This window comes from Lathamus discolor, chromosome 1 (assembly GCF_037157495.1).
Source record: "Lathamus discolor isolate bLatDis1 chromosome 1, bLatDis1.hap1, whole genome shotgun sequence".
Classification (NCBI taxonomy): Eukaryota; Metazoa; Chordata; class Aves; order Psittaciformes; family Psittacidae; genus Lathamus; species Lathamus discolor.
The window spans coordinates 24,066,739-24,093,866 of record NC_088884.1 but is presented as its reverse complement, the minus strand read 5'-3'; the positions used below and the strand labels follow the sequence as shown (position 1 = coordinate 24,093,866).

The following is a 27,128-nucleotide window of genomic DNA, read 5'->3' as shown; positions in this document are numbered from 1 at the left end:
TATTATTATAATAATGTATTATTGGTGGCAGCAGCAGTGGTTTGTGTTATACCTTAGTTACTGGACTGTTCTTACCTCAACCCGTGGGAGTTATGTTCTTCTGATTCTCCTCCCCATCCCTCTGGGGGGGGAGGGGCGAAGAGGAGAGGAGAATGAGGAGGAAGTAAGCAAGCGTCCACATCGTGCTGAGTTACCAGCTGGGCTTAAACCATGACAGTCAGTAAGACAGAATATATCCCCCACTATGTTTGAAACAGCCAGTTTCAACATGATGATGCAGCAGTGGCTGCTATTCCTGTACATAGATTAGTACTCACAATGTCTGTGTACAATGTACTTGGGTGTTTGGTCTTAAAGTTTTGGTATTCTTGCTTTCATGAATTCTCAATAAATACTCCTTGTTCTTATTCCGTATAGCCAATGACTTTGTCTCATCAGCATACCCTGGATAAAACAACTTATCTCTAATTTCTCTGGGTGCTGAGGGAACACTCATAGAGATTGATTTAGGTTTTTGCACTGAGCTGAATTCTCTCTCTGCTACACATCCCCAAATCAGCTTTTAAACAAATCTGGCTGGTACAGCAATACATAAGAAATATCCAGGAAGACTTACTAAACCTGAATGATATTCAAGACAAACCGTGGCAGTAACAACGTAACTTGTACTCAGTCTCGTACTTCACGAACCTGCCTTGCTCAAACTTGAGCTGTCCATCACACGGCAGTGTTTTAATCCACCGCGTTGTCAGAGGGTGGCAATGTAAGAACACAAAATACACACACGGCCAACTAGCCAGAGCTTCTCCAGGCTGGGAGCAGCCGGCTTTCCTGACACAGCCACAGCCTTCCCTTTGTTTACTACCGTCACACTCGGGTTTTGTGAACGCTGTGCAAAACAAGACAGGGTGGTCCTGAAGAAGCACCGTGCTTCACGTGGGACTGTCTCACACACAGAAAACCTTCCAGGCAGAAACAAACGCACTCCTCTTATTTATAGCTCAGCCATGATCATCCCAGCCTGAATTTCTTCCAGATCTGCCAGAGGAAATAGAGCAGGGAGCCTCGTGATGTGCTTGCTGCTGGCTCCTCTGCCATGCCTTCTTGCATCCCGCAGGGCCTGCCTTGTCTGCAGTGGTAGGCTCTGCATGGATCTACACCGAGCTGCAGGACTTGCAAGGTGGATGTCTATTAGAGTTAAACAGGACAGAAACTGGCCAAGAGTATTGCTCATTGCTCTTGGTGTGACCTTCTCTTCCTCTGCTCATATCTAAAATCTTCTCTTTCTGCCCCCTTTAACTAAGCGTGCAGTCGTGTGATCACAGTACTCCCTGCCCCCAGGTACTCCCAGGCAGTGGCTTCCTCCTGACCCTCACTGTGACAGTGGTTAGGTACCTCATTAATTTTTACCTATAAGATGTCCCCCCAGAGAGCTATGTGACTGGTCAGGTGACAAGCACTGAAATACTTAATTTTGCACTAATTTGTCTTGGAAGATTAAAGTACAACTGACTTTACCACAACAAGGAATACCTTGAATTCTAAGGAATTTCTCTTGTCCAAATATACAGGTGTACAAGGTACTAGCAGTGTACAGGTAGGAGAACCCAAACTGCCATTTTTCCCAGTAAATCATTATTTGGTGTGCTATTCAGTGTAAAAAATATCTTTTCTTGTCCTGAGCCCTGCTGTCCATGTCAGTGGTGTCACCAACAGATAGTGCAGAGGTACCCCACTGGTGTGTGCAGGGAGCACCTCCAGGGCTGGAACAGGTTTTCTGTTAGATCCTGGTGCAGAGCAGAGGGAGGATGCTCCTGCACAGACTGAAGCAAAAGAAATGTTTGCTTGTGGTTTTGGAGTACCTGGTTCAGTATTTTGCAAAAATGCTTCCTTCGCATTATGGCTGTCATCCTTCTCCCACTAGGACTGGGATTAAGGCTGCAGTTCAGTGCCTGCTGAGATGAGTCATTATTCATTTTAATATCTCTTTTGGTGGCTAAGAATAAATTTTGTTGTTAAATTACTACAGTATCTTCTTCAGAACAAATGCTGTCCTCTCTGCACTTACAAAAGAGCTGAGTTTGAAGAGGAATGGGCCTAGCCTCATTTTGAGCAGAGTCCCTTATCTTTTTTGAGTTGTATGTCTTGGACAAGCAAGATATAAACATAAAGGGAATTTGTCACAAAATCTTTCAATAAATTCATATATTAAAATGTATTCCTTCTCCAATCATTTTACTGTCGTCATTCCATGTGGCACGTCTAATTTATAGGGTGAGGTCTCTTGGAACAATGACTCATCTTTTCCTTATAAAGCACCATACACGCAGAACTGCATTAATAAAGGAATAATAATGGGATCTGCTTGTCTCTTAGAGACTGGGACAGAGATAACTGTTTATGTTACAGATGCCAGTAAGGGGTAGTATAGTTTGTGTGTTATCTTGGATAAGGCTGAGGACTGATAATGCAAGGAGTATAAAGTACACAGGCCTATGGATGAAAGCTCAAAGCAATCAGGTCTTAAAATAGAAATCAAGGGTCATGACCCTAAAGAAAATGCTCCATCAATGCAAAATAATCAATATGAACGGATTCCAGACAAACTAGTTTGCACGTTTTAATTCTCAAACAATGTAATCCTTAGCAGATGACCATAATAGGGATATAGATGTAAAAATACAGTAAAAGAACATGCATGGATTTTGCTTATATTCACTTTCAGATCTACCACATTAATGTAATTATATGCTTAATTTAGGGTGAGCTTGACAAACTTCTTAATTTCTTCAGTTAATATCAGATATTTATAGCTTAAGCAAAATAGAAAATGACAGGAGAGTGGACAAGCTGTTTCTATGAGATAAAAAAATAACTATCAGATTATTCGTTGCACTTTAAGGAGTAGGAATGATAAGCAGCCCAGCTATTATGATGTGATTGCTAAATGTTAGTTAAGCATTGTGAAGATAGAAAGAACTCTACAAAAGTTAAGCATTATTATCACCGTTAATTCAGGGTGATGAAGGCACAGTAAAACCTCTTACTGTGTGCTGCGTAAAGCTTGCAGAAACCAAAATTTAGAACTGAGAGATTTACAGATGGGATAAAGAGCATTACCAGCTGGTGAGCTCTTTCTGCTTGTTCCTTGCTGGTCATTTGAAAAGATACCTCATAGATAGCAGAGATTCAGAATATATCACAGTAGCAGGGACTGATGTGGGTCAAGCTGTGTGCCAGGCTGCCTCCCTTCAGCTGCCCTGTGGGTCATCTACTACCATACAAGGAACAGCAACCCTGAGAGCTGCAGGCTGCCATTTGCAGCACTTTGTGGGCCTGGCAGGCCTTTGACAATAATCCGTATGAGCATAACCATCCTGGAAATGTTAATTTTGGCTGCAGCCTTGTATTTCTGGACATCTTGGTATTTATGCCATGGATTTTGACCTTAAGCAAAATTTCTTGTATGCACTACATAAACCAAATGGTGCTTCCCTAGGATGAGATTCATTAACCAGAGAAATTCCACATCCTGGTCTTATGAATCTGGTATACCAGGCAGGATAAGCAAAGAGATGAAGTCACGGAGGGAATTAAAAGCAATAAAAAGATGAGTGCTGTAAAGCTGTTTTAGCACGCGGTGTTTGGAGCCTTTTTCAGCTGCTGGTGAGTCTTACCACTCACTTCAGGCCTTTTGGTTCATTGAGAGCTGACATTCAGAACAACAGTATTATAATGGATCTTAAAACAGCTCTGAGAGAAAATCTGAAGTGATTCAGAGGATGATTCATTTATATTGATAGAAAAACATCAGCAGTAGCTAAACATGACAGATACAGTGTGTACAGAGACAGCCAAGCCAAGTCTAAATTGGAGTTTTGAGCATGCATTTGTGATTTAGTCATCTGGAGAACAGGCTATGAGCTGTGAGAAACCAATATTAACTGAAGAGCATTGCATTATCTCCAGTGTGAATACTCCCAAAGGTATAAAACGTTTGTCCCCTTAAAGCTGACTGTTGTCAATTTACGGGTGTAAATCAGACTAATAATTTAAAAGATGGCCACTGTCATTATTTTCCAGCTAATTTGTATTGTGAGAACTGAATTTAATTTAACTCAAGCTTCCTCTGTGCTATAGAATTTGGCAGCTGTACTTCTGCTGATTCATCATCCGTGATGACAAAATTGAATTGCAAGACCACTACAGATCAAAATAGATGTACCAGCACTTATGCCCCCACCATTTGCACTTCTGTTGGTAAAAGACTATATAGGTCTTTTGGCACTTTTTGATGCAGTACACTATGGGATGTGGAAATAATATATCACAAGAAAAGCAGTTCACACCACAAGCACAGTGGGTGGAGATTTCAACTTGTCCGGGTAGCACAAATGAGGAACAAGGGGAAAATCGTGGGAAACAGACAATCTCCTTCCCACTGTGTCATTCTGACTCTTATCTCTGCCACACATGGGGGTCCAGCACCTCCAGTTTCTGCTGATACCTGTTTCAAGGCACATGCCACTAGCTTGAATTTCAAAGGGTCACAGAGTAAAGCAGCATCTTTCCTGGTAGTGAACTGTGCCAACAATTTTCTAGCATGCCCTGCGCCTGAAGAAATGAGAAGCTATGAAGAAAACTATGGATGAGGAGTTACCTGGCAAGGAAAGAGAAAGGGTGCTGCAACAAAGGTCTAGGACTTTGAGGTAATTTGTGAAGGTATTCATTTGCTACCTGAACATTATTAAATGATTTTGCTCGTCTGAGGAAGCTTGCATGTATTTGTGGGTTCAAGGCAAACAACAGAGGTTGCAAAACCTTCATGTATGAAAGGCAACTTTTCTAAGTACAGACAAAATGCCAGAATACTGCAAGTGAGCCACCAGGTACATTCCCCTTTGCAGAAACTGTGACTTTGAACAGTGGTTGCAATGGTGATGGTGGGAGGGAGGAAGCAGGAGACCAGCAGGTTCCTAAGCTACAGTGGGACAGTGGGAAGTGGCACAATTGCCCACCGGCTTTGGGAAGCTCAGCTCAGGACCATAAACAGAGTTTACTGTGATGTTAGAGGGTGGTGGGGCACATTCCAGTAAAGCATCGAGAACATGTTATTCCTGAGCCAGGATACAGGGACCCTGGTGTGTTGGGATGTCAAGGTTAAGCTGCTTGCATACTTGGTTGGACATGACATTTTAGTAATTCTACTGAAAGTAATTAATTTCTTAATTGAAAATCACATGGAAATATTCAAGAGTACCACAAATGTTGACAGTCTGGAAAACCAAAACAATTGTGTGGAACAAAACAGGGCCAAAAAAAAGAGAGTCTCCCACCTGTTAATAGCATAGACTAGACAGTCATTGACTACAGATTACCCTTTCTTATCAGCAGTGCCCATCTATTCCAGTATGCAAACAGATCTTTATGGACCATTTCTTTCACAGTAAGCTTCGCAAGGCCACCCTTACAGGGGACAAGAGAGACCGTCAATAAAGGCACATCTTTCTGATTTACCTTGCATTTTTTATTAATAGTTTTAAACTGCTACTGAAAATGAGGCAAAGGTCCATCTGCATATGAGAGGAACTTGCTAATGAATGTTTCTTGTACCATTGCCATGGCATGTTAGGCATACTTCCTCATAACAATACAGGAGGGAGCTTGGGGAGGGACTAAGGACCCATAAAAGATCCGTGGAAGGAAAAACTACATGTATACCAGAAAATGATAAATTCTGGTGATGTTCTTAGACTCTGCAGCCAACGTGGCTCACAGATATAACAATAAACAGACCACCCTAGTGGGTGGGGTAGCCCCATCCTAGTGGCCCCATCCAAAATACTAGGAAAGACCCCTCTCATGCCAGGGGATCCTCCTGTTTTGGCAAAAGTCCCATCCCATGGGCCATCCAAGCAGCGCAGCAGGATGCAAAGGAGCAAGTTCCAGTGCTTGAGAATGTTCTCTGACACTGTTTACTGTTTAATACCTTTGTTGTTCTATAAGGCTGGGCAAAGTTCCCCTTCCCACATAGTTTTTTTCCTGATTTAGTTTCTTTCCTACGGTCTTTCCCTCTCTTTGTTGTACTGTACCCTCAATAAAAATAACCCCTCTGCTACAAAGAAAGTTTTACTGTTCTTTGGTTTGGGTTTTTCCTTTTGCATGTGTGTGTAAATCCCCAGAGAAAAACAGGGTTTCCATTCAAACACTGTGTATACACTTGTTAATGACATTTTTGCTTGTACTGTAACTTTTTCCAGAAGGGTGGGGAGAGGTGTTGGAAAATCTCCTAATGGCTAGCTATGCGTTGAAATGTTTAACAATATAGCAGTTTCATAACAAGAATCAGGTTTATTTAAATTACCTCATAGACAAATTCTCAAGAAAACTAATCACAGAATCATGGAACGGTTTGTGTGGGAAGGGACCTTAAAGACTATCTGTTTCCAACCCCTCTGCCACAGGGGGCTCACCTCGCTTTGGACCAAGTTGCTCAAAGCCCCGTCCGACTTGGCCTTGAACACTGACAGGGATGGAGCAGCCACAGCTTCTCTCGGCAACCTGTGGCAGTGCCTCACCACCCTCACACAGTAAAGAACTTCTTAAAATCTAATCTAAATCTCCTCTCTTTCAGTTTAAAGAAATTCCCCCTCGTTCTGTCACTACATGCCCTTGTAAAAAGTCCCTTTCCAGATTTTTTGGAGGCCCTCTTTAGGTACATGAGGACTGCTCTAAGGTCTCCACGCAGCCTTCTCTTCTCCAGGCTGAGCAAGCCCAACTTTCTCAGCCTGTCTTTATTGGAGAGGTTCTCCAGCCCTCTAGTCATCATTGTGGCCTTCCTCTGGCCTCCAACAAGTCCACGTCCTTCTTGTACTGGCGGCCTCAGAGCTTGACGCAGTACTGCAGGTGGAGTCTCATGGGAGTGGAGCAGAGGTGGAGAATCACCTCCCTTGACCTGCTCCTCATGCTCCTGTTGATGCAGCCGAGCACATGGTTGGCTTTCAGGTCAGGCTTTTCATTTACAAAAATGAAAGGATGAAGTCTCAAATGTCACATTAAGCTACCATAAACCTGAATCCTCTTCATCTTCTCTGAAAACAAAGAATGAGTGGATAAAAGCAAAAGTATGGAATTTGGATCCTTGGATGGAACTAAAATGAATGTGAAGACAGATCCTATGTCCCTTTGCGTGCTGCTATCATTCAGGCATATATCACTAGACTTATGAGACATGATGTCCCCTTAAAAAGTCCAGTTTGTATACTTAGATTTTCTTTATGGCCTTGTAACTACACTAAACCTTGAAAACATGAGATAAGCTGATTTATTTAGTTCCAAATTCAGAAAACAGAGGAAACAATGTAAAGAAATCCCTATTTTTTTCCCCACCGTTAGTGAATGAATTCCACACTGTTCTTTAGCTCTCTTTGCTATTAGCTCTCCTTTTGCTTTTTTTAGATCAAGAGTGCTTTTGCAGCAGCAGGATACAACTGTGATCCTCCATGCGGTTTTGTGAGCTAGAGCCTCTGCTCTGCTCTGTCAGTATTACAAGTGCAGTGAGTTACCAGTATGGGGTCTACACACTCCAAAGCAAAAGCATATATGGAGCTCCTTATATTGCTTACAGACATTATATGTTGGATTAACCCATTATGTCAAATTAGTTGTCTTTAAACACAGCAGTTTGTTTAAGGCCATGGGTGTTTTTTACCCTTCCCTGTATGTTTTATTTTTGAAATTATGGTTTTATATTCAGTTTAAAAAATGCAATGTAAAAGAAAAATCACAATCTCTTTCCTACATAGCATCTTAACAGGTTTTTTTCCACTCTATGGAAGGAAAATAGTCTGAGTGATCATTTCCAGGAAGAAGGTGAATAATTTTTCATCTCTTCTAACCCAATCTGCTTTTATTGTGTGCAAAGCATGCAATATGGTAAATAGGCTAGGAGGCTGAGACATGGTTTTGCTTATCTCCAGGCAGAAGGGTCAATGATTACTGCAAAATATTTTCAGATGGTTCCGAGTGTCCTGCAGCAGTAGAGCCAGTGCCTCACGAGGTTTTGCTCATTTCTAAGAAACAACAGTTTAAAAACCTCAGAAGGTCAGATCCTTAGCATGCAATTGGTGGATCTATGCTCATGTAAGCTATCAAAGAATCTAGTTTCATTGTAAAGCTGATTGAATTCACAAAGCACATTGTGGAGTATGTTTTCAGCCTAGGCAGTGGAGGGACAGGTAAAATAATGATATATTACACAAGGATTTTATAGGATTGAAGATTAAATGAATAAAAGACAAAGTGACTGAAAAGCCATACTACTAAGGTAATAGACTATAATGCTCATGTACAATTTTTCACAGTTAAGAAATTTGATATGGTCTTGTGAATTTCCGCATTTCTGAATTCCAAACTATCACCTCCCAAAGGATCGCTTCTTATGAACAATAGTAATAATACTAAGTCTGAGGTAACATAGGAAAAATATTGCAAAGGTGACAGTTACTGAGATGCTTCACAGATTCATGTCATCTTCAGATCATTTTCTCCAGCACTTCAGAGAAGTAAAACAGAAGCCAAAATGCAGTGGCAAATAACAAATAACAGTAAGATTTGTACTTGCTGATCTGTTCTGTAATAGATCATATCCAGGCTTAACTTTATGCCATAAAATGGGAAATAAGAAAAATAAATAACGTGCAACTTTATATGTAAAATCACAGTATCTAGACACTGGCCTGCATGGGTTTACAGCTTCCCTTGGGAGCCTAAGCACTCTGCATCCTGCAATCTCCTCTCACGATTAGTCCTTCAGGAGGAAATATACCTCCCCTCTTCCTTGTGCAGTATGGTCCGTAGCTGTATTATATGGTGACCCATGGGTAGCAGGTTGTGAAAGTTGTTCCTTATTTCATGGATATAAACAGTTTCTTAAAAAGATTGTTGTTTCCTTGTGAGGACTGAAATATCCCAGAAAACAGATCTTATAATGTTTATTATAAATCTTTTAAAGAAAACAGAGAAAGCCTTGAAAAGCTTAGCAAGGCTCTGGGGGCACAAGTTCAAACAATTTTACTTGAATTCAAGTAGCAAAACCTCTGCGCTTTGTTTCAAAACTGTACTAGGGGTAGAGATAAATTCCCATCTATAATATATGTGAATATACGTTAAATATGACTTAATTTCCTGCTCTGGTTTTTTTCATATAGTATTTTCCTCATTGATATGATGGCAACTTAAGCAAGGAGTTCTCATAGTCTGTATATCAGTTTGCTTTGTAAATATGACATAATTTGAATTGAAGTACTAAGATGAACTCACACACCATAAGAAGCAGCATGGTCGTGGTAGACTACTCCCTGTATGAACAGCTTAACCCTCAAAGCATTCTGCTGTGAGAAGAAATCACTGTGCTCAGAAAAATTATCAACAATTGTAAGATTTCTAATCACTGCTGAAAAGAGGTCTGGTTTTGTAATCTGTTGTCTCTTAACTGTGGGTGGCAGCAGTGTCCAGGCAGAGGGAATTTTTGGAAGCCTCCCCCAGGGCCCTGACCTCCACTGAATGTTTCTGGAGGAGGCAGCATTAATTGCTGCCCCAAGACTGGGAGGCCGAGCTCACAATAGGCAAACACATTAGCTTGTAAATGAAGGATTAATTCAGGAAACCTTGCTAATAACCTAGTTCAGTAGGTCCATAATCACCACAGTATGATGGTGAGTAATTTGCAGTGTTTGTAATCATGAGTTCAGTGGCCCTCTAATTGACTCAGTTTCCTATTCTGGATAGCTGTACTGATACTTGGAATCATTCTGTAAGATGATCTTCAAATAATGTTCCATGTGTCATGGAACATGTGGCATTCCTGACTTCCACTTCTAGCTTTCCTCATTTGGATGATTTATGGGCTTGTGTAAAACATTCTTGAACATAAGCGGGTGCCTGTTCTTTTGCTGATTCATACTCCCTCCATTGTAAGCAAAGTTATGCCCTCAGAAAGTCTCCATTATTCATAGTCCTTGCTTGCCTAGAATCTGAATTTGGTGGAAAGAGCATAACTTTGAAGAGATTTCCAGCTCAAACTGATTCTTTCATATTTCATCTGCCTGAAAAGTGAGGTACATTTTCTGAATAAGCAGGTGGACGAAGTATGACTTTTGGGGCAGAATCAGCATTCCCACTGTCCTCCTGGTAAATAATTGCAGGACAACTGGCGAAAGTTGAAATGAGCTGGAAGTGAAGATGTCTCTGATTCACCCACTCCAAGCACAATATATGAAAAAAGACTTGAGGGTCACCTCTAAAAATTCAAGTTCTTTTTAACTATGCTTTCACATGGTGGTTTCTAGTAATGATTAAAACACACTGGCAATGACATTTTCACAAGGGCACTATGAAAGGACAAGGCAGTATATGAAACAAGTATTTCATAGTGAACACCAAATTCCTGCACTTGTAATGAACACATAATGCAATGAATGATCCACAAAGTACACTATGCTTTCCAGATATAAAATGCAAATAGATTGTTTAAAAGTGTTTGAGATTTTCAAATGCAGTGAGGAGTTTCCCTCATCAGCTTTGGAAATCTCAGCCAACCTGCTTGAATCAGGTAGTCTAAATCAACAGTTATGCTTCATAATGTTTCTCCTCAAACTTACAATGGAGCTGACTGTGACACAGGAGGATGAGATGGTTTAGTCCTGGTTTTAAATTGAATCAACTCCTCCCCTTAATTGGAACTTTGACCTTTTACTTCTAAGACTTGCTGAAATCACCAGACCTTGCAACCTTCTCATAAGAGCAAAAGTGTAAAATCATTTTAATGAACTTGAGTAGCAGGGCTAGTTTGCAAAAGCACTGTTACCTAAAAATGAGAAACCTAAAGTCAACTGCAAGCTAGATTGTGAAAGTTCCTTTCCTCCTCTGCTGAAAGTAGTTGAAGTGCTGTGAACAGGGAAAAGGAGCAAACTAAACTGGACTTACTACTCCTCATGCGTGGAGGGCTGGGATTTTTCATAAGTGCACTATATGACTCATAATCTCATGCAGAGTTCAATGTAAAATGCCCATTGACAGCAGTGGGAACAGTGTGAAATTCTACCCTACAATTTATTGATATGATCTCCCTGCAAAGAACAGAACAAAAACCCAGCTCCCACGCTAGAGAATTCACAGCCTCAACACAGCAAATGGAGGGTGAGAGTTGCAAAGGATAATGATAAAAGGCAGTGCAAAGACTGTAGTAATAGAATATTATAGTGTCTCACTTGTGGCATATTCTCGCCTTGAGAGGTTTTCAGCTATTTTGATTTTAGTTTCATTTTACATGTTTGCCCTAATCAATGGATGGGTACAGTTGTGCATCATTATTTTGAGGACTACAGTTTCTACAGAGTGAAATAATTTCAATTCATATTTGGTTAATGAGAAATTCAGCACTGGACTGACAGCAGTCCTCAAATCCCACCTTTCCTAGAAACTTATCCTGTAGAAGAGTAAATTTTGAACCCTTGTGCCTACGTTCCATATTTTATCCAGAAATCCTGGCTAAAGGCTTGCAAATTGAAAGTGAACCATGTAGTATTTATTATCAGAGACAAAAGCTAATAAAAAGTTTAAAGCTATCAAAGGACACTGAAATGCTTCAGATCCCTTCCTATTTATATTGAACACTAGAATATTAAAGGAGGCACTGGGAAGTGTCAGGAACATTATGTGAAGGTATCTGACAAATGTCTTGGCACTTGGGAATCAGTCATTGAGCATAAAACACCCCTCAAAAGGAGATGCTGTAATTTAGGACATCGTATTGTATCCTATCCTATCCTATCCTATCCTATCCTATCCTATCCTATCCTATCCTATCCTATCCTACTCTAACCCTCCCTATCCTATCCTATCCTATCCTATCCTATCCTATCCTATCTACACCAGGCCAGATGCCACTTTAAGGTAGACTCTGAACATGCAGAACTGTCTGTGAACATCTGTTTTAGCTCATTTACAAGTGATTTAGTTCAGCTCTTCAGCTGTGCTCTTTAAGGGTCAAACGTTTAATTGTATATAGAGAGTTAGCTTCATTCATTTTCATGAATGTAAGGCAACTTGCATTAATTGAGAATTGGGCCTGACCATAGTGCTCCAAACTATCTCTTAACTTCTTGGGATGGTAGGTAGTAGTAAAAGACTTACAAAAAAATGCTTAAAACATCAATGCTATTGTCAAAACTACTAGTGATAGCAGGTTTAGGTTTGTCATGAAGAGGCAATTTAAGTCTCAACAAGGGAGTCCCTTCAGTAAACAGACTCAGAGGGTTCATAATATTATTTTGCTCCTAACTTCCTTTGAAGAGAGCTGTTTTCACACATATCCAGAAAAATCTGATAGATTACAGGTTAAGATGGTATTTTTCTATCAGTTATGAAGACACATAGATTATTCTTAACTAATCCAACTTAAAACTTACAAATGCATGATGGAAAAAAATATGCAAATATTTTTTTGATTGCTTTAAGAGATTTGTAATACCTATGGTGATAGAAGGTCAGAGAAGAAAAGGCTGTTTAGTTCATAGTTTTGTTGCTGGGATGGTTAACATGCTAACTAGTGAGCCAAATGTGAGATAACTGGAAGAAGAACAATTTTGAGAAATGTTTCTGCCTTTTTGATTTATTTCTGAAATGGCAAATGAAGAAAATAATTCCAAACTATATTTCTCTCTCCCTCTTTTTTTTTACTTATCACATTTACTTTTGTTATGGGTAATTCATTTGGACATTTTAAGCAAACCTGCAGTTGTCTTTTTTCATATGCCTAAATAAAGAGTGTAATGGGTAAAAATGGCTATTTACTATGTGGTGCCTTTGGTCTGTGAAGGGTTACATGTCTGAGAGTGGAGTGTTTAAAGAGCTTGCCAACATCTCATCATTCCCAATTAGTCAGAAAAACTGGCATAACTGTGGCTTAATTAAATTTATGAACCAAAGAAACTTCCTCATGCCTTTGCTCATGTTCTTTGTGGAAGAAAAGTGCCCTTTTAGGAATAGCAAGTAAAACATATTTGTAAAAAGTGGGGGTTTTATTTTCTATTTTGAATTTGTTTCATCACCTTTAAGTTAATCTCTGATCATAAGCTTGAGAGATGTGGAAGAAGCTGTGCCCAACAGTCAGCACCCTTACCTAGAATCATCCAATACTGGTCATGGGGATGTGCCCACTTGATGGAGCAGATGATGCCTGACTCAGTGTGCCCAAGGAAGACAACAAAAATATTTAGATCTCTTCCAATATGCGGGGGAGGTGGGGAAGAATGCCTTTCTGACCACAGATTTGGCAATCAGTTCACTTTGTACATGTGAGTAAAGAACTGCTATATTTGCAAGCAACCCGTTTATAACCCAAGGTACTGTTTGTATCCTGGTAATTTTCCATGTCTGTTTTCCCCTTTTTAAATAACTTTAGTGATTTGGTGCATCTATGCCTATGGGCAGAGAATTGGAAGATTTTACCTGGTCCCTAAGGACTTGATATCCTCAAGCACTCAGGTAGTAGGAGTTGCACAGCAGGTGGGACTTGGGTCACCTAAGCACAGCCATTTAAGAAGTAGATCTTGTCCTCAACTCAGTTTATTGTCACTGGAGAAAGGCTAAGAAGTATTAATGCAGACAAATCCAAGGGAAACTTTCTCCTTTCTAAGACATTAAGAGATGCAGAACAACATGCCACTCTGAGATCCCTGTCTCTCATTCCTGTCTGTATTGCATTTACTTATTCAGGCTAGATGCTTCATTTTTTGATGGCTGATGCTGACTGTCCCATCCTTTTTCTTATTTCCTTAGTGCTGGTAGAGTCAATGTGCCTAATCAGAGTGACTGATGATCCTTCCTGACTGAACGGTGAGTTAGCATATTTGCTCACTTCTTTCTTGTGCTGCACAAAAAGTATTAACTTTCAAATGCCAGTCTATGGAAAATGGGGCCCGATATTCGGAGGGGACAGCAGCTGAATCAAAGATAAAACTTCTGTCTTTATGGAGCAAATTCTGCTCCTTAGCCACGTTACTGTAAACCTGGAATAATTCCATTAACAGTCATGTAAACCAGAAAGGACTTTGGATCAATGTACTTTGCTGGCATTGTTTACGTTGCCAGGAGCAACCATATTTTGCTACTCTTTTTTGTTTGTCTGTCTTACAATAAAAATCATTTCACCTCATAACTCAGTGTTTTCCAGTTTAGCTCAGGGAATGAGAGGGCTGGTTTCATTCGGATGGATTGTAAGGAAAAAAAAAGGGAAAAAAGTCATCATCAACAATACAAAAAAAGAAATATGTTGTATTTCTCATTAATGATTTAAAGTACACTTTCACTAAGGAAGTGGGAGTATTTACTTCTGCCTAGAAATTTATAGTTCATTCCACATGTTAAAATGCTACTTGCATTAATGAAGCATAAAGTTCTGATCTTCCGTCACTATGTAACCTTCATTTCTCGTGTGTATTATTTTTAATGGGACTCACTGTGTTCTCAGGAAGTTATGTGCTAGGCTTTTTACCTTCCATAAAAAACACAATTAAAAGTACCATCAACGTAAGAAAATACTTCCACCCTCATCTGAGCAGACTTAAATTGTGTTGCTGATGGTATTTACAAAATATCTGTGGCAAGTACAGTGTGTCTGTGCTAAAGCCAATGAAGCATACAATGAACAGGACATAGTCACATGAGGCTTGAATTCATTCCAGTTTGTACTCTGGAAATATTTTTTTTTTAACTCAGATGATTGCAGTGACCAACATGTGATTCAGAGCGAGGATCACTCGGGTCAGGCCTGCAGAAGCTAGTGGCAGAATGACTGGAAGCAGTTCAGACCAGGAATGTTTGTGTGTGGTAGTTCAGAGCGCGGATAGATATGATTTTTGAGAGGGTGCCAGTGCAGCTGAGGCTGTTTCATGCTGACATACTAACAAGGTGTTCTGTTAAATGGTAAGCACTCCTGAGATAACAGCTGAAATCTGGGTACCCCTTGACACCAAAGAGAGGGTAGCTGTTCCTTTCTCTCAGTTGTCTCCAGAGGTTTCCTCCCAGGTGGGGTCTCTCCGGTGCACCTCTCAGGGCAGAGCTCAGTTTCACAGACATTGACTGGTCTCAACCTGCAAAGAATTTCCTTGTACTACTAAATACATTACATATGTACCTATGTTATACTAATACTAATGTCCATAACTATCTAAATAAACAACATATTTAATGTCACAATGATGTATGAATTATAAGAAGAGAGGTCTTTAGGATCAATGCTGTACATGCATTAGACCACGCCTAAGTCTCAGCTGAGTGCCATGTGTGTATGAATTGCATGTTAGCCCAAGTTTTGTGCACCACTGCTTACCCACTGCCCTTTTATTTGTGTTGCACAGACCGCTATAGTCTTAACATAGCTTTCCAGGGAAGAATGCTGAAGTGTTTATCAGAGAGAAGCCACCGGTCATGTCCCCGGACACACAGCAAGTGCAGAAACAGTAACACAGTAATCTGGGAACAGCTTTGGTGTTTGGATGCCCCGAGCTGAATTTGCAATAGAGATGTTTTAAACCGCTTCTGTCTTTCTGACTCATCCGAACTATTCCGGGTGTTTCCTGAAAATAGGAGTTGAAGCCATTGAAACCATTTCTCTAGCAACAGTGGCTTTTTTTTTTTTCCTTTCAGAGGCATACTCTGCTGTCCCATCAAATGTCAAGGGTGAAAAATCTTCACCCACATATATGATACAAAGAGCACTCAAGTCTAGCATTTAATATAATTATTTAATAGCTCTGCCACATTAGTCAGACCTTGGATTTAGAAAGGTTGTTAGTACTTAAAATTAAGTTGCAGCGTCCTTGTCATTAAATTGTCCTTCTGAAGGACGCCACACTGTAGGTATGGAACATATAAATAAACACCACTTATGCTGGAATATTTAGGGAAGTAGAACTAAAGCACAGATGTACTGACGCCTTCACCTTTCTAACAACTGCTTGTGAAAAAGAAATAGTCATAGGCAAACCTCACAATGATATGAAGGTAAAGACAGATCCTCAAGCCATGCAACAGTTTAAGTACAGTAACACTGTGTGCCAGATGGCAAGCAGGCAGATTCCCTGTGAGATAGGCTGTCTGCTCCTGATGAGGTATCTGAGAGGACAGAGCCATGACACTGATACGTAGAAGTGTAAACAGATGAACACTGGCTCCTACTACTCATATGCAACTAAATTTATAGAAAACTAAAATCATTAGGAAAGTAACAAGAGAGGGTGGCCTGCCTTTGTATGAGGCTGTGACAGAAGTGTCTCACACAAGGGCACTCTGCTTCAGTCGTTGCTTGTAATGAACCTTACAGTGCTATTCCTTCTCCTTCACTTAACTCATTTAGGTAACTTATGTGCTGCATTATCTTGTGACTAAGAGTGAAATAGTTTTATTTGAAGGATAGTTCATTTTTGAAAGACTGGCAGAAGGTTTTTTCTTCAATATTGTCCTTTGTCTTTTCTCCCCAAACCTCTCTTTCAGCACATACAAAGGAAGGGGGTTGAACTGCGTAAGGTGAACTCAGATTCCATGGAAATATCAAGGATTTGGATGCCTCACCTTAAAGCACAAGATGGGAATGGAACATTTTGTTCTAGTAGAAATTCATTATCATAATTCCCTGTTGTTATCTAGTTAACTGGAGCATTCTTTATGAAGAAACAAGAGCAACTCTATATTTTCATTAAATCCTGAAGTATAGAAGCTTGAAACAAGCTGAACAAAAAAGGTAAAAAGTATGACACTAGATCTGTTCAGCAGTGTGGATGGCAGCTCTACGATGCTATTGCTGGACTCTGCATTTGGTAGGAATGAAGAAGTTAATTGACAATATACTACTGTAACCGTGTTTGTATTGCATTCACAAGGTTATGTTCACTCTAGTGGCTAATTTACTAGAACAGCTGTTTTTTATAAAGAATCTGGTGTAACTTGTCAGCCAGTGTTACTGAGCCAAACTTTTCCACCACTTTGTCCACCATTTAAACGCTGTTCGTGAAAGAGTAAAACAGTGCAGAAATGGGACAACATGAGGAAATACTGAGTGTTTGCTGGTAACAAAAGTCTTTTTGTCACTATTTTTATAAAATGGCTTTCTAGACTTCAATAAGCAGGAAGTTCTAATTGATAGGAGCTGTTGCTGCAGCGTTTTAGTCAATTCTGTGGGTAGTCAATAATTAAAATCTGCTGGCTTGAGTTAGTGCATTTTTTGTCAGACATCCATCAGTAGCATCTGGCATGTAGAACTTAAAGAAAATTTAAACTCAAAATATCTGAGATTCATATTCACTCTGCTTTACTGGTTATATTTACCTGGATATTTATCCTAGTTTTGCAAAGATGTTAAAAACCTCCATATGGAAATGAAGTGTTCACTGGGTCGTAGACATATTTGTCTGGCCTATGCTAACAACTGCTGCTTTTACGCATGTATTTGAAAGGGGTATTTGAAAGGGGTGATGAAAATAAGGGTGTTCCTGAAGTTTTTTATTATTAATACTGGAAGAGATGTTAGTACTGTTCATGTAACACATCACACTGTTGTCTTCAATTAAACTATGATACTACCATTATGGATAATGAGATCTGGTCCTTCACAGAGTATTATTTTCATTTTTACTTGTATGTTTAGATTTCTTTGCAGCAATCCATGAATCTACAAAATCACTTTAACAGGATGCTGGGAAAAAAAATGCTGTCTGTTCATGGCAAACAAGTTCATACATCTGATTTAGCCAGCCACCTGGAAACTTTTGTCAGGTATCTTTCAGACACCAGTTGAGACACAAGTCTACAGATATCAGTCCCAGTGCCAGAGTGCTTCAAGGTAAATGGAAATATCATTAGTCCAAGCCTGAAGTTTTCTGTGATGATGTTCTTATTTTGATAGATGTCTAGGCAGGTGTGAATCAGGATATTATGTTGCAACAAAAGGGGCTGGGAATAGTTTAGGCTGAATTCTGGCAAGTTTAAATTAAGATTTATGGCTATTTCATCTAACATCTTTGTTGTGAATAAATGCAAGACTTCAAACACTTGCCATGTAGACGGCTGTACTTAAACTACAAACCTGGACTCTCTTTAACAGCCATAAGTCTGCGGTTCCGGAGTCCTATTAAACTTATCCCAAATTAGATGCACATCAAATCAGCTATACTTTAGAAATGCCACTTACAGTCCATTTGGTACAAACAGAGTCTAGATCACCAACTCAAATTTCGACATTAATACAGAAAACATCTGTGTCTCCTACAAACACAAAGCCTATAAAGCTTGTGCTGGGAACCACTACCAGTGAGTTCCTCCTTGGGCAGTACCCAAAAAGCACTGACCTAATCCAGACCTTGTCTGCACTAACTGATAGGATCACAACAGAAGTTGATATATTTGCAAGTTTGCAACCTTACAAGTAAAATCTTGCTATCATAAGTAATCCTGACTTTTTTTTCCTGAATAAAAGTAATGAAGATGCACAGAAAAACTGCTGTAGTTTTCTGAAGGTCAAGGAAGATTTGCTAAAATGTATGAATTGTTGCTTTTGCTGTACGAGCTGATCAACAGCAAAATTCTGCTCAAAATGCCTACATGTCAGTTCTGATATGTGTTATCCTGAAGGTAAAGCAGGGCTGGATAAAGTTTTGTTCCAAGAAGAGAGTTGTCTCGTTTGGTTGATTTCAATTAGCAACTTATTTGAAACATTGTTGACCTTTCTGGCATAGTATACTTTCAAGTAAAAGGTAGGATACTGGTCTAATCCACTCAGCTCCAGAACAGTTTAACCAATATCCGTAGGGCACACATCCTGTGACTTGATTTAATCTTACGATCAGGGGAGTGTCACTTGATGTGTTAGGCACTGAAGACTTAGAAGGCCCTTGACCTTTTTCACAACTATAAGACTTCCTTTTTCTCAGAACAAAAAGTGACGAGATTTTTTTTTTTGTGTGGCATTTTTTTCATCCAACGAGCACAAAGCAGATGAGAACTAGCCATAATTACACTCTTAGAAACACATTCTAAAATTAAGGATTTTAAGAATTCTCAAAATGAATTTGATGGTGTTCCAGAAGCAAACAGTTATTGATCACTGCTGCTTTTCATTCAGATAACCACTGCTGCGTTGTGAGCTGAGCATTTACACAACTGGTAGAGTATTGTTGCTATTTGTCACAATTTCTGCTATTCAAAGCAGCTAACTGCTCTTCAGAAGGAATGTTTTCTTTGATGCTACTTCAAATTGTAATATTTATAGAGAAATTATATATGTGTGTATATATATATATACACACACACACATATAATAGTTATTTGTATCAGGTGAATTTCTTGCAAATTTCTAAGTCTTTAATTTGAGATATCTGGTAACATAAAAAATAATATGACTTTTGTAGTGATTAACTAGAGAGCTCTCACCATCTATGTGATTCTGTAAAACATTGCATTAAGCACAAATGTGCATATTCTCTGCACAAAAGTACCTTTACATAAACAAAATATTTCAGCCACTGTTCAGAAACTGAGCCTAAATCCAGGATCAATACATGCCATTGGGTTCCCTCAATGTAACACTTGCTCTGTCATCTATAAATTTTAGAGCAATTGGGAAAACAAACAAAATCAAAAAGTTACTTCTTCTTGTGTGTCTTGTTTTCTAACTCTAAAATTCAAAGTACATGCCCAAATAAGCACTATAGTATGGGCCATCCCTTAAGTCAGTGAATGTCTTGGAAAATGTAGACCTTCTCCTGGGCTCCAGAGTAGCTGGGACACAAAGACCTTCTGAGCATCAGAAACAGAGACTGAGGATTCGGGCCCTTCTCTCCTTCAAACCTTTATAAAGACTAAGAATGTATGTATACGTTTTAAATCTGTCTCAGTCCCAATAGTTGCCACGAGTGGTGTATTTTTAGCCTGAGAAATTAGGTTTATGGGATTACACCATTAATGAGTCTATTGACCACTTTCAACTAATTTTAAGAGTCAGGTCATGTCTCAAACACCTTAATTGCTATTACAGGCTTAAGCAATGAATGACCCATGGCAAAGGCACAGATGGAACAAAGGTGAAGAAACTCATCCAGAACATTTGAGTTGCACGATTCTGGTAAGGCAAAGTAAGAGGTAAAATCTGAATTACCTATTTTATTTTAACATTCAGACTTTTAACTATGAAGCTGACACATTTAAATATCTGTCAAACCTTTAATTTTGATTAAATGATTTTAAATACATTGTAAGGGTCACGGGTTTAGTTTTTTTCCTTACATTTATTTGGAGATGCTATTTCACTGCTGATAAAAATACATAGTGATCTGACTCTGCTAATTAATCTTAAACATAAAAGTAAATATTCTTGTAAAAAGCTTCTGTAAAAACTGTCTGTACAGCTGCTTGTTCATTTTAGTGGTAATCAATCGGGTACACAAGAAATCTCAGACTGTTTCCAGGCTTCGTTATAACACTGAGTGTAGTCGTAATAGACCCTGTAATGATTTACTCACTCACTCATTCACTCATTCATTCATTCATCCATCCATTCATCTGCTGAGACGACAGTAGTCATGTGGCTTAGACCACACTTGTTCTAGCAGCAGCATATAATCTAACCGATTAAAGAAAGTTATTCAGTATTCTCATGCATCATTTGTGAAGTCTTTCAATTTCTGTATTATTTTGAGATCTATATCTTCAATCTAGATCCCTATTGATGTTAGGAGACATTCAGCATTCTGAAAAAGATTGTATCGTATGCTGTGTTTTCTTTTATATATCCTCAAAAGGTCCAATCTTATTTCTCCTAAAGGCCAATTTAAAATTTTGCATGGTTTGACCTAAGAAATATCAATCTTTTCTGTAGACATAAAGAAGTATTCTTACATTTGAAAGGCCAAGGTATAGCTCTATCCTGCATTGTTATGCTTATCTTTGTCTGCTAATACAAGTCTTATACTTCAGTTTTCATTTTATTTTTGGCTATGTCTAGCTATGGCTGGTAAGTGCCATGTAGAGACTAGATACAAGAATGAATCCCAGAAGAGCTGCATTGGCATAATTTTATGGCCAGCAGAGCATTTTTGCTGGTACAGCTACATGAATTCCAGTTTAAGACCTGGCTTGTGTGGCACTATCTAGGCTATACGATGTCCCAGCATAATGCAATGTAGATACAACCCTTTCATATCTGTAGGCTCAGCACAGACACATTACCTAAAAAAATCTTACTAAGGAGAAAATTATTAAAAATGTCCCATTCAGAAAGCAGACTTTAAGATACAATTACATGCCAGAATTTAACTTGCTCATTAAATTGTTTGGCAAGTGTGAATGATGCTTTGTATTTCATTAAGCAATCACCACCATTTCATAAGGTCTTTGCCCCAGTTGTTTTCTGACAGATAGATACTTGGGGAATTTGAGGAGACAGAGAATGTTCATTGTAAGCAAATTCTTTCTTCAGAGTATTCTGCTGTTAGATTTCAAGACTCCATTGAATAGAGATCTAGTAATAACACAGTAAGGATTACATAGGGTTGGCAGTTTATTAGACAGGAAAGGGTATGCTTTTGCAAATAAAATCCTGCCATCGTTAGGACTCTGTTCAGAGGTATGGCCTTTCAGAAAGAGGTTGAAGCAGATATTTTTCATTTTTCTCTTTTTTTTCTTTCTTAGTTTTCAAATAGCTGAACTATATCAGCTGAAATGAAAAAAAATAGTCTAAGGAGAAAACTTTTCCTATTAGTTTGGGAAAACAATAAAAAATCAACCCTTGAAAGCTTAAGGTATAAACTTTTGCACAATCTTCTTACCTAAATAACCAATGTGATGAAATTGTGACTATTTGATCACGCATGGGTAGAATTCTTGTTTTCTAAAAACGTTATCAGAACTGGCTTAACTATGTCATTCAAAAATGTTCACGTTATATGCTGGGTTGTGAAGAAATCCTCACAGTTTGTTACATTTTCCGGTATGTTTTATGTAATAGCACTTTTTGTTCCATTAATAGTTTTACAGGAACAAGTTGTTTTATGTGGTGGTTTCTTAGTTGTTTCCTCAAATGTTAGGCACATCACCCTTCTGAGTCCCCACTGAGCATCTGCTTGCTGCTATTGCAGGATTGCAACAAAACTGAGTTGCAACAACTGGATTTGACTTTTAACACACATCTGCTTCCAGAGACATGCATTCAATACTTTTTTTTTTAATTTTCTTTTTTCTGTTTTTCTTCTTTTTCTTCTTTATTTTTTGCAGAACCAGTGTTTGACCTTTAGAGTAGGAACTCACAAACCTGTGCTGGCCAGAGGCCAGAGCTCTTGATCCAGCATGGAGGGCAGCTGCCAGGCTGCTGGGGGAAAGGAAATGACATGATCACACTGCCACCTGTTTCCAAAGAGCTGTGCTGGCTGCCGGGTTGCTCCTTTGCCAGGTCACCTTGTTGTAGCAGGGCAAAATCATGCTGGGTGCTGAGCTCACTAGCTTTCCAGAACCCTGGGTGCCTTAGGCGGAGCCTGCCTCAGGCTGGCCAAACAATTCACACTGCCTGTAGGAAGTATGATGCAATCTGTTAAGAATAGTAACTTGGAAATGTCAGGAACTGTTTTTTATATGTAGATGTCCACAACGACAAAGGGATAGAGGTCAGTGATGACAAAGAGAGTGTCAAGTAGTTGTCCTAAACCACAAACCAGTTTCAACAAGCTTCGTAGTTTTTGCTCGTACAACAACAAGTTTTAAGACTGGGATTTATTGTGTGAGCTCAGAACAACTTTGTATCATGAGTGTGCTGAAATGAAACCATGCACAGGTGATGTGCCCTTTCTACATCCGTGTCTGATGCATTTGACTGGCTGATCAGGAATGCAGTAAGTACATCAGGCTTCATTTGCCAGACCAACCACATTTCCTATGAGCTCCTTTCCATGAGGCTAGGAACAAGCTGTGGCTTTTGCAGCCACCTCTTGTGACAGTTTTATCGGAAAAGTAGCTGATGAAGAAAGAATGGGCCCTAGTTGGTGGTTTTAATGTTAAAACTGTCTAGCTAACATAAAGCAGAAAAAATGCTTTTTAAGTGGCCTGGAGAAAGTTGGTATTCTGGAGTTATGCTTCCTCAGAAGTAGATGCATCTAGAGCTGCATAGAGCAAGGTAAAGTAATGTAAGAGAAGGAAAAGATGGGATGTGCAGTGATTCTCCTACTTCATGGTTTGGACCACTCATTGCACCACACAGTTCCAAAGTGGGAAAGTCTGAAGGTCTATAGATAAATCTGTCTTTGGTCTCATCTACATTGGAAACATGAGGAATTCCCCAAAAGTGCTGCACTAACACCTCTGCAATGTGCAGTGCTGGCAGGAAGTAGCTGATGGAACAGAATAGCTATTGCTGCACTGCCAGCTGCAGTTTGCACGTTTTCTAACCCTGCATAGAAGCTCAGCTATCAAGATTCTTCTTGCAATGCCAGTAGCTGGTCTTGTTTGCAATGTACAGGCACAGACACCTTTGCTGCTACTGTTTGGCCAGAGCTTGTAGCCACACATAAGCAGTAGAACTCCCCAGAACTGTCAGAAATAAGGCCATTTGACTTGAAGGCTTCCCTTCAAATGAAACATTTAATGCTATAGCAGAATGAAATAACATCGCTTGCACATTGCTGGCTTCCACCTTCCACAGCATGCACACATACACTTTTTGACTCAACAACTGTGCTGACAGAGATCCATTATCTGTGCAGCTCTAGAATTTAGACTGATACCCACAAAGGACCCGGGGTACACCCATGTGTGCACTGCAGGCAGACACAAGCAACCTCTGTCCACACTCTAAGCTCACAAAGAGCCCCCGTGACTATAGTTTAGTGAGTCACTGAACCTCAGCTAACATGCTTTGCTGAGATGAGCAAACATGGATTCCAACTGCAGGGCAAAACATCTAAAAACATGTTTACTGCTGTCACATTTCTTGGTATACAATCAAGTATTTTTCAGTACCATTTTCTGTAGCATCTATAGATCCCTGGCTCCTGCCCTGTTAAGTAGAAAACGAAGATATGAGAAAGATGGTCTCTACCTGTTACTGTTTGTGATCTTGCATAAGGCAGACACAGCCAGCAGGTAGAACAAACAAAATAAGCTGTTATACTACACCAAGGTCACCTTTGGTTTAAGCAAAATGGTCCCATTATTTTCCTGCACTTGCTTTGGGATGATGAAAGAGAAGTCTTTTCAGGATTTAAAATCATATATAAAAAACATTGATGTGGATAGGCAAAGCATTAAAAGCAACACTCCCTTTTTTGCCTTGGTAATTGAAACTTATTCCTGCTCATTTTAAGATAGCTTTAGTGGAATTAGAAAGTAAAATTTAATGTGTATGTTCACTTCCAAGACAGTAGAGCAGATTGTGGAAACTGCATCATCAAAGCTTTTCTGAAGCAGAACTAGCCTTTCCCCTTTATGCCTTAGTCTCTCATTACACATATGTTATGTTACATATTAACTGGAGTTGTGGGTGATTATGGAAAGCTGCTATCCCCTGGGTCAAAAGAGTGGATGTTTGTGGGAGATGATGCCTGAAGCTACTTATAGAGGGCATTACTACCCAGTGAGATTAATTTTTATTTGCTTTTTAAATCAATAAATATTCTTATGCTTGCAAGCTAAATTCTCTCTGGAAAAAGTGAACAGTGGTTTGGGTTGTATAACTCTCAGCAACTAGAAAGCGCTGGGTAGCTCCAAATGGCCAGTGCTCGATACTTTCCCCAAATGGGCTTGTCAGTGAGATCCTTGAAAAGCCACAGACAATCAAATCACAAGTTAATTAAAAAGACCCCAAAACCTTCCACCTAACTGAACATGGATTTTATTACATCGTTTAAAATAAAGGTAGAAGTAAATGATCATATGCTCCTAAGTCCCTTGGATGTTGCAGGGTTAAACTCCTGCATACTTATCACCAACACTTACTTCCCCAGTGCCCTCTAATCCTGAGCAGACATCTGCTTTATTGCTCTCCTTTTATTGCTCATGGCAGCATGGCACGACTGCTCTGCTTGCCTTGCAGGCAGATTGATACTAGTTGTTTTGGGATGTTGTCAGTGGGGGAAGCATTCCTGAGTAATGGCTTCAGGACTGAGTCAGAGAAAAATCCTTGCTGAGAAGTAAATCTGAAATAGTCTTCAGTTCTGTACCTAATAGTTGTTATTTATCCCTTGATATCGAGTATTACATTCCTTTTAGCTGCTTTGGGATTAAGCTGTATAGATTTGCAGGAGCAGCAAATAGATCTGGTTTGAAATGAAAGTTTTGTTTTGCCTTTGTTTTGTGGAGGTGGCCAGCGAAGGAGCTCTTTTAATTATTTTGAAATTGAAATTTCACACTGGAAGTCATCATGCACTGGAACGCATCATCTGGGGAGGCAGTTCCATCTCCATCCTTGAGCGTTCTTTGAAAACCCACTGGACATAGCTGTGAACAACCTGTTTGAAACTCTGAAAATAGCTTTGCTTTGAGCAGGGCTAGGACTCTTCCCAAAAAATTATTAGTGATCTTGTGGCACTAACATTTGGCTCATTGACTTTTTGTAAATCTTCAGGCACGTTTGCACATTGCTATGGATATGGAGCACAGATCTAAAACTAAACCTAAACCTACCCTTTTCTGTTAAGAAAAATCTCCAGTTTGAAAGATGAAACTCAGAATAGCCATGAAGCTCAAGGATAGCCACCTGGTACCAGTTTTAGGAAAGGATACTTGCTAACAGAGTTACAAAGAGTGATCAAAAGTGCAGGTTTTGATTTCAACTTATTGTGAACGACACTGCTTTTAAACAAGACACTTTGTGCTAACAGTACCTATTAGGGGTAATATAGGATGTTATAAAGCTTGTGGCCGAGGCATGAAGTGAGATTTGGAGAGATAAAAGCTTTGTCCTGACAATTCTTCCCAATGTCTAAAGAAGCAAGCACCCTCTTACAATTTCCATCCAGTTCTCATGTAGGCACATCTTGGGTGAAGATGCTGAGAGCTGAGCTTGGAGAGCTCCAAGGCCCATCAATATTCAGTTGGGCTCTGCTTAAGCCAGTAAGAACTGAAGGCACTCAGCACTTTTTAATACCTCATAGTGTTGAGCCCTGTGTTACATCATGTATTACACTACCTTGCTGTTAGGAAGCACTTAAATTCCTGCTGCTTTCAAGGGTTATGTATTTATAACCAGTAAACAGAGATACAGAGGTGATTTGAATAAACTGTTTCCCACAATCAAGAAAAAATCTTACAATACAGATTTTTAAAGAATACTAGCTACTCACCACGTGTATTTGCTATTAATATTTGAAGATTATTTTACATACAATATACAAAGAGATTTTGTTTAATGGATTTTTATAGGAACTGAGCAACATCAGCTACATTGTGTTGGTTTAAGCTGGGATCACAGAGGCTATAGCTCTAGCAGTCGACTAGTACAAGAAACAGAATTCGTCCCACCTAACATTTGCATCCAGAAGTTAGGCATCTCACCTGAGTTACTCACTGCGGCTTCCTTGACAGTGTGTTCATAAAAGGTATCTGAACTATGCAGAATAAATATTTGCCTGCAAGTACCTGATTCTCTCCATTGACTACAGAGAAAGAGTTGGCTGTCTGAGACCAATATCTAATGTTGAATTCATTGGAAATTCACTTAAGTTTGTATGTGTATTATCTGAGTGTTCTCAGATGCAAAAATATACAAAATAAGCTAAAGAAGATTTGGATATGTAAAGGGATTTATTTTTCAGTTTATTAAAATACTGAACTCTTTACATTAATCTGAGTTGAATAGCTATATTTTTGTCAATACACAGTGGAAAATAGCAGTGCAGTTTCTAGAGTTATTGCTATTTTAGGAGACAGCAAGAGATGCGTGTCCTCAATAACTCTCAGGATAAGCCCTTTAAAGTAGTTATTTAAGACATAATGTTTGGGAGGTTTCTATGGAGATAGCTCTTTTTGTGTAGGTGTATCAAAATAAGCATTTGCATCAAAGGAGGGTTCTGAAAAATGGTTGTTGCAAA

The 27,128-nt window shown here is 39.3% G+C and overlaps 1 long non-coding RNA gene across 6 annotated transcripts in view; it reads left to right on the top strand.

Moving 5' to 3' along the window:
* Positions 1–4,435: 4,435 nt before the first annotated feature.
* Positions 4,436–27,128, top strand: part of LOC136007345 (uncharacterized) — a 62,708-nt gene continuing 40,015 nt past the window's right edge. For 4 of the 6 annotated variants that reach the window (XR_010609663.1, XR_010609648.1, XR_010609647.1 and 1 more), the window contains exons 1-5: positions 4,436–4,709; positions 13,843–13,899; positions 16,558–16,804; positions 17,708–17,902; positions 20,093–20,179. This is a non-coding gene — a long non-coding RNA (uncharacterized LOC136007345). Of the gene's footprint in view, positions 4,710–13,842; positions 13,900–16,557; positions 16,805–17,707; positions 17,903–20,092; positions 20,180–22,326; positions 22,578–27,128 lie in introns of those variants that run through there. The other 2 variants (XR_010609666.1, XR_010609654.1) reach the window with 2 other exon arrangements.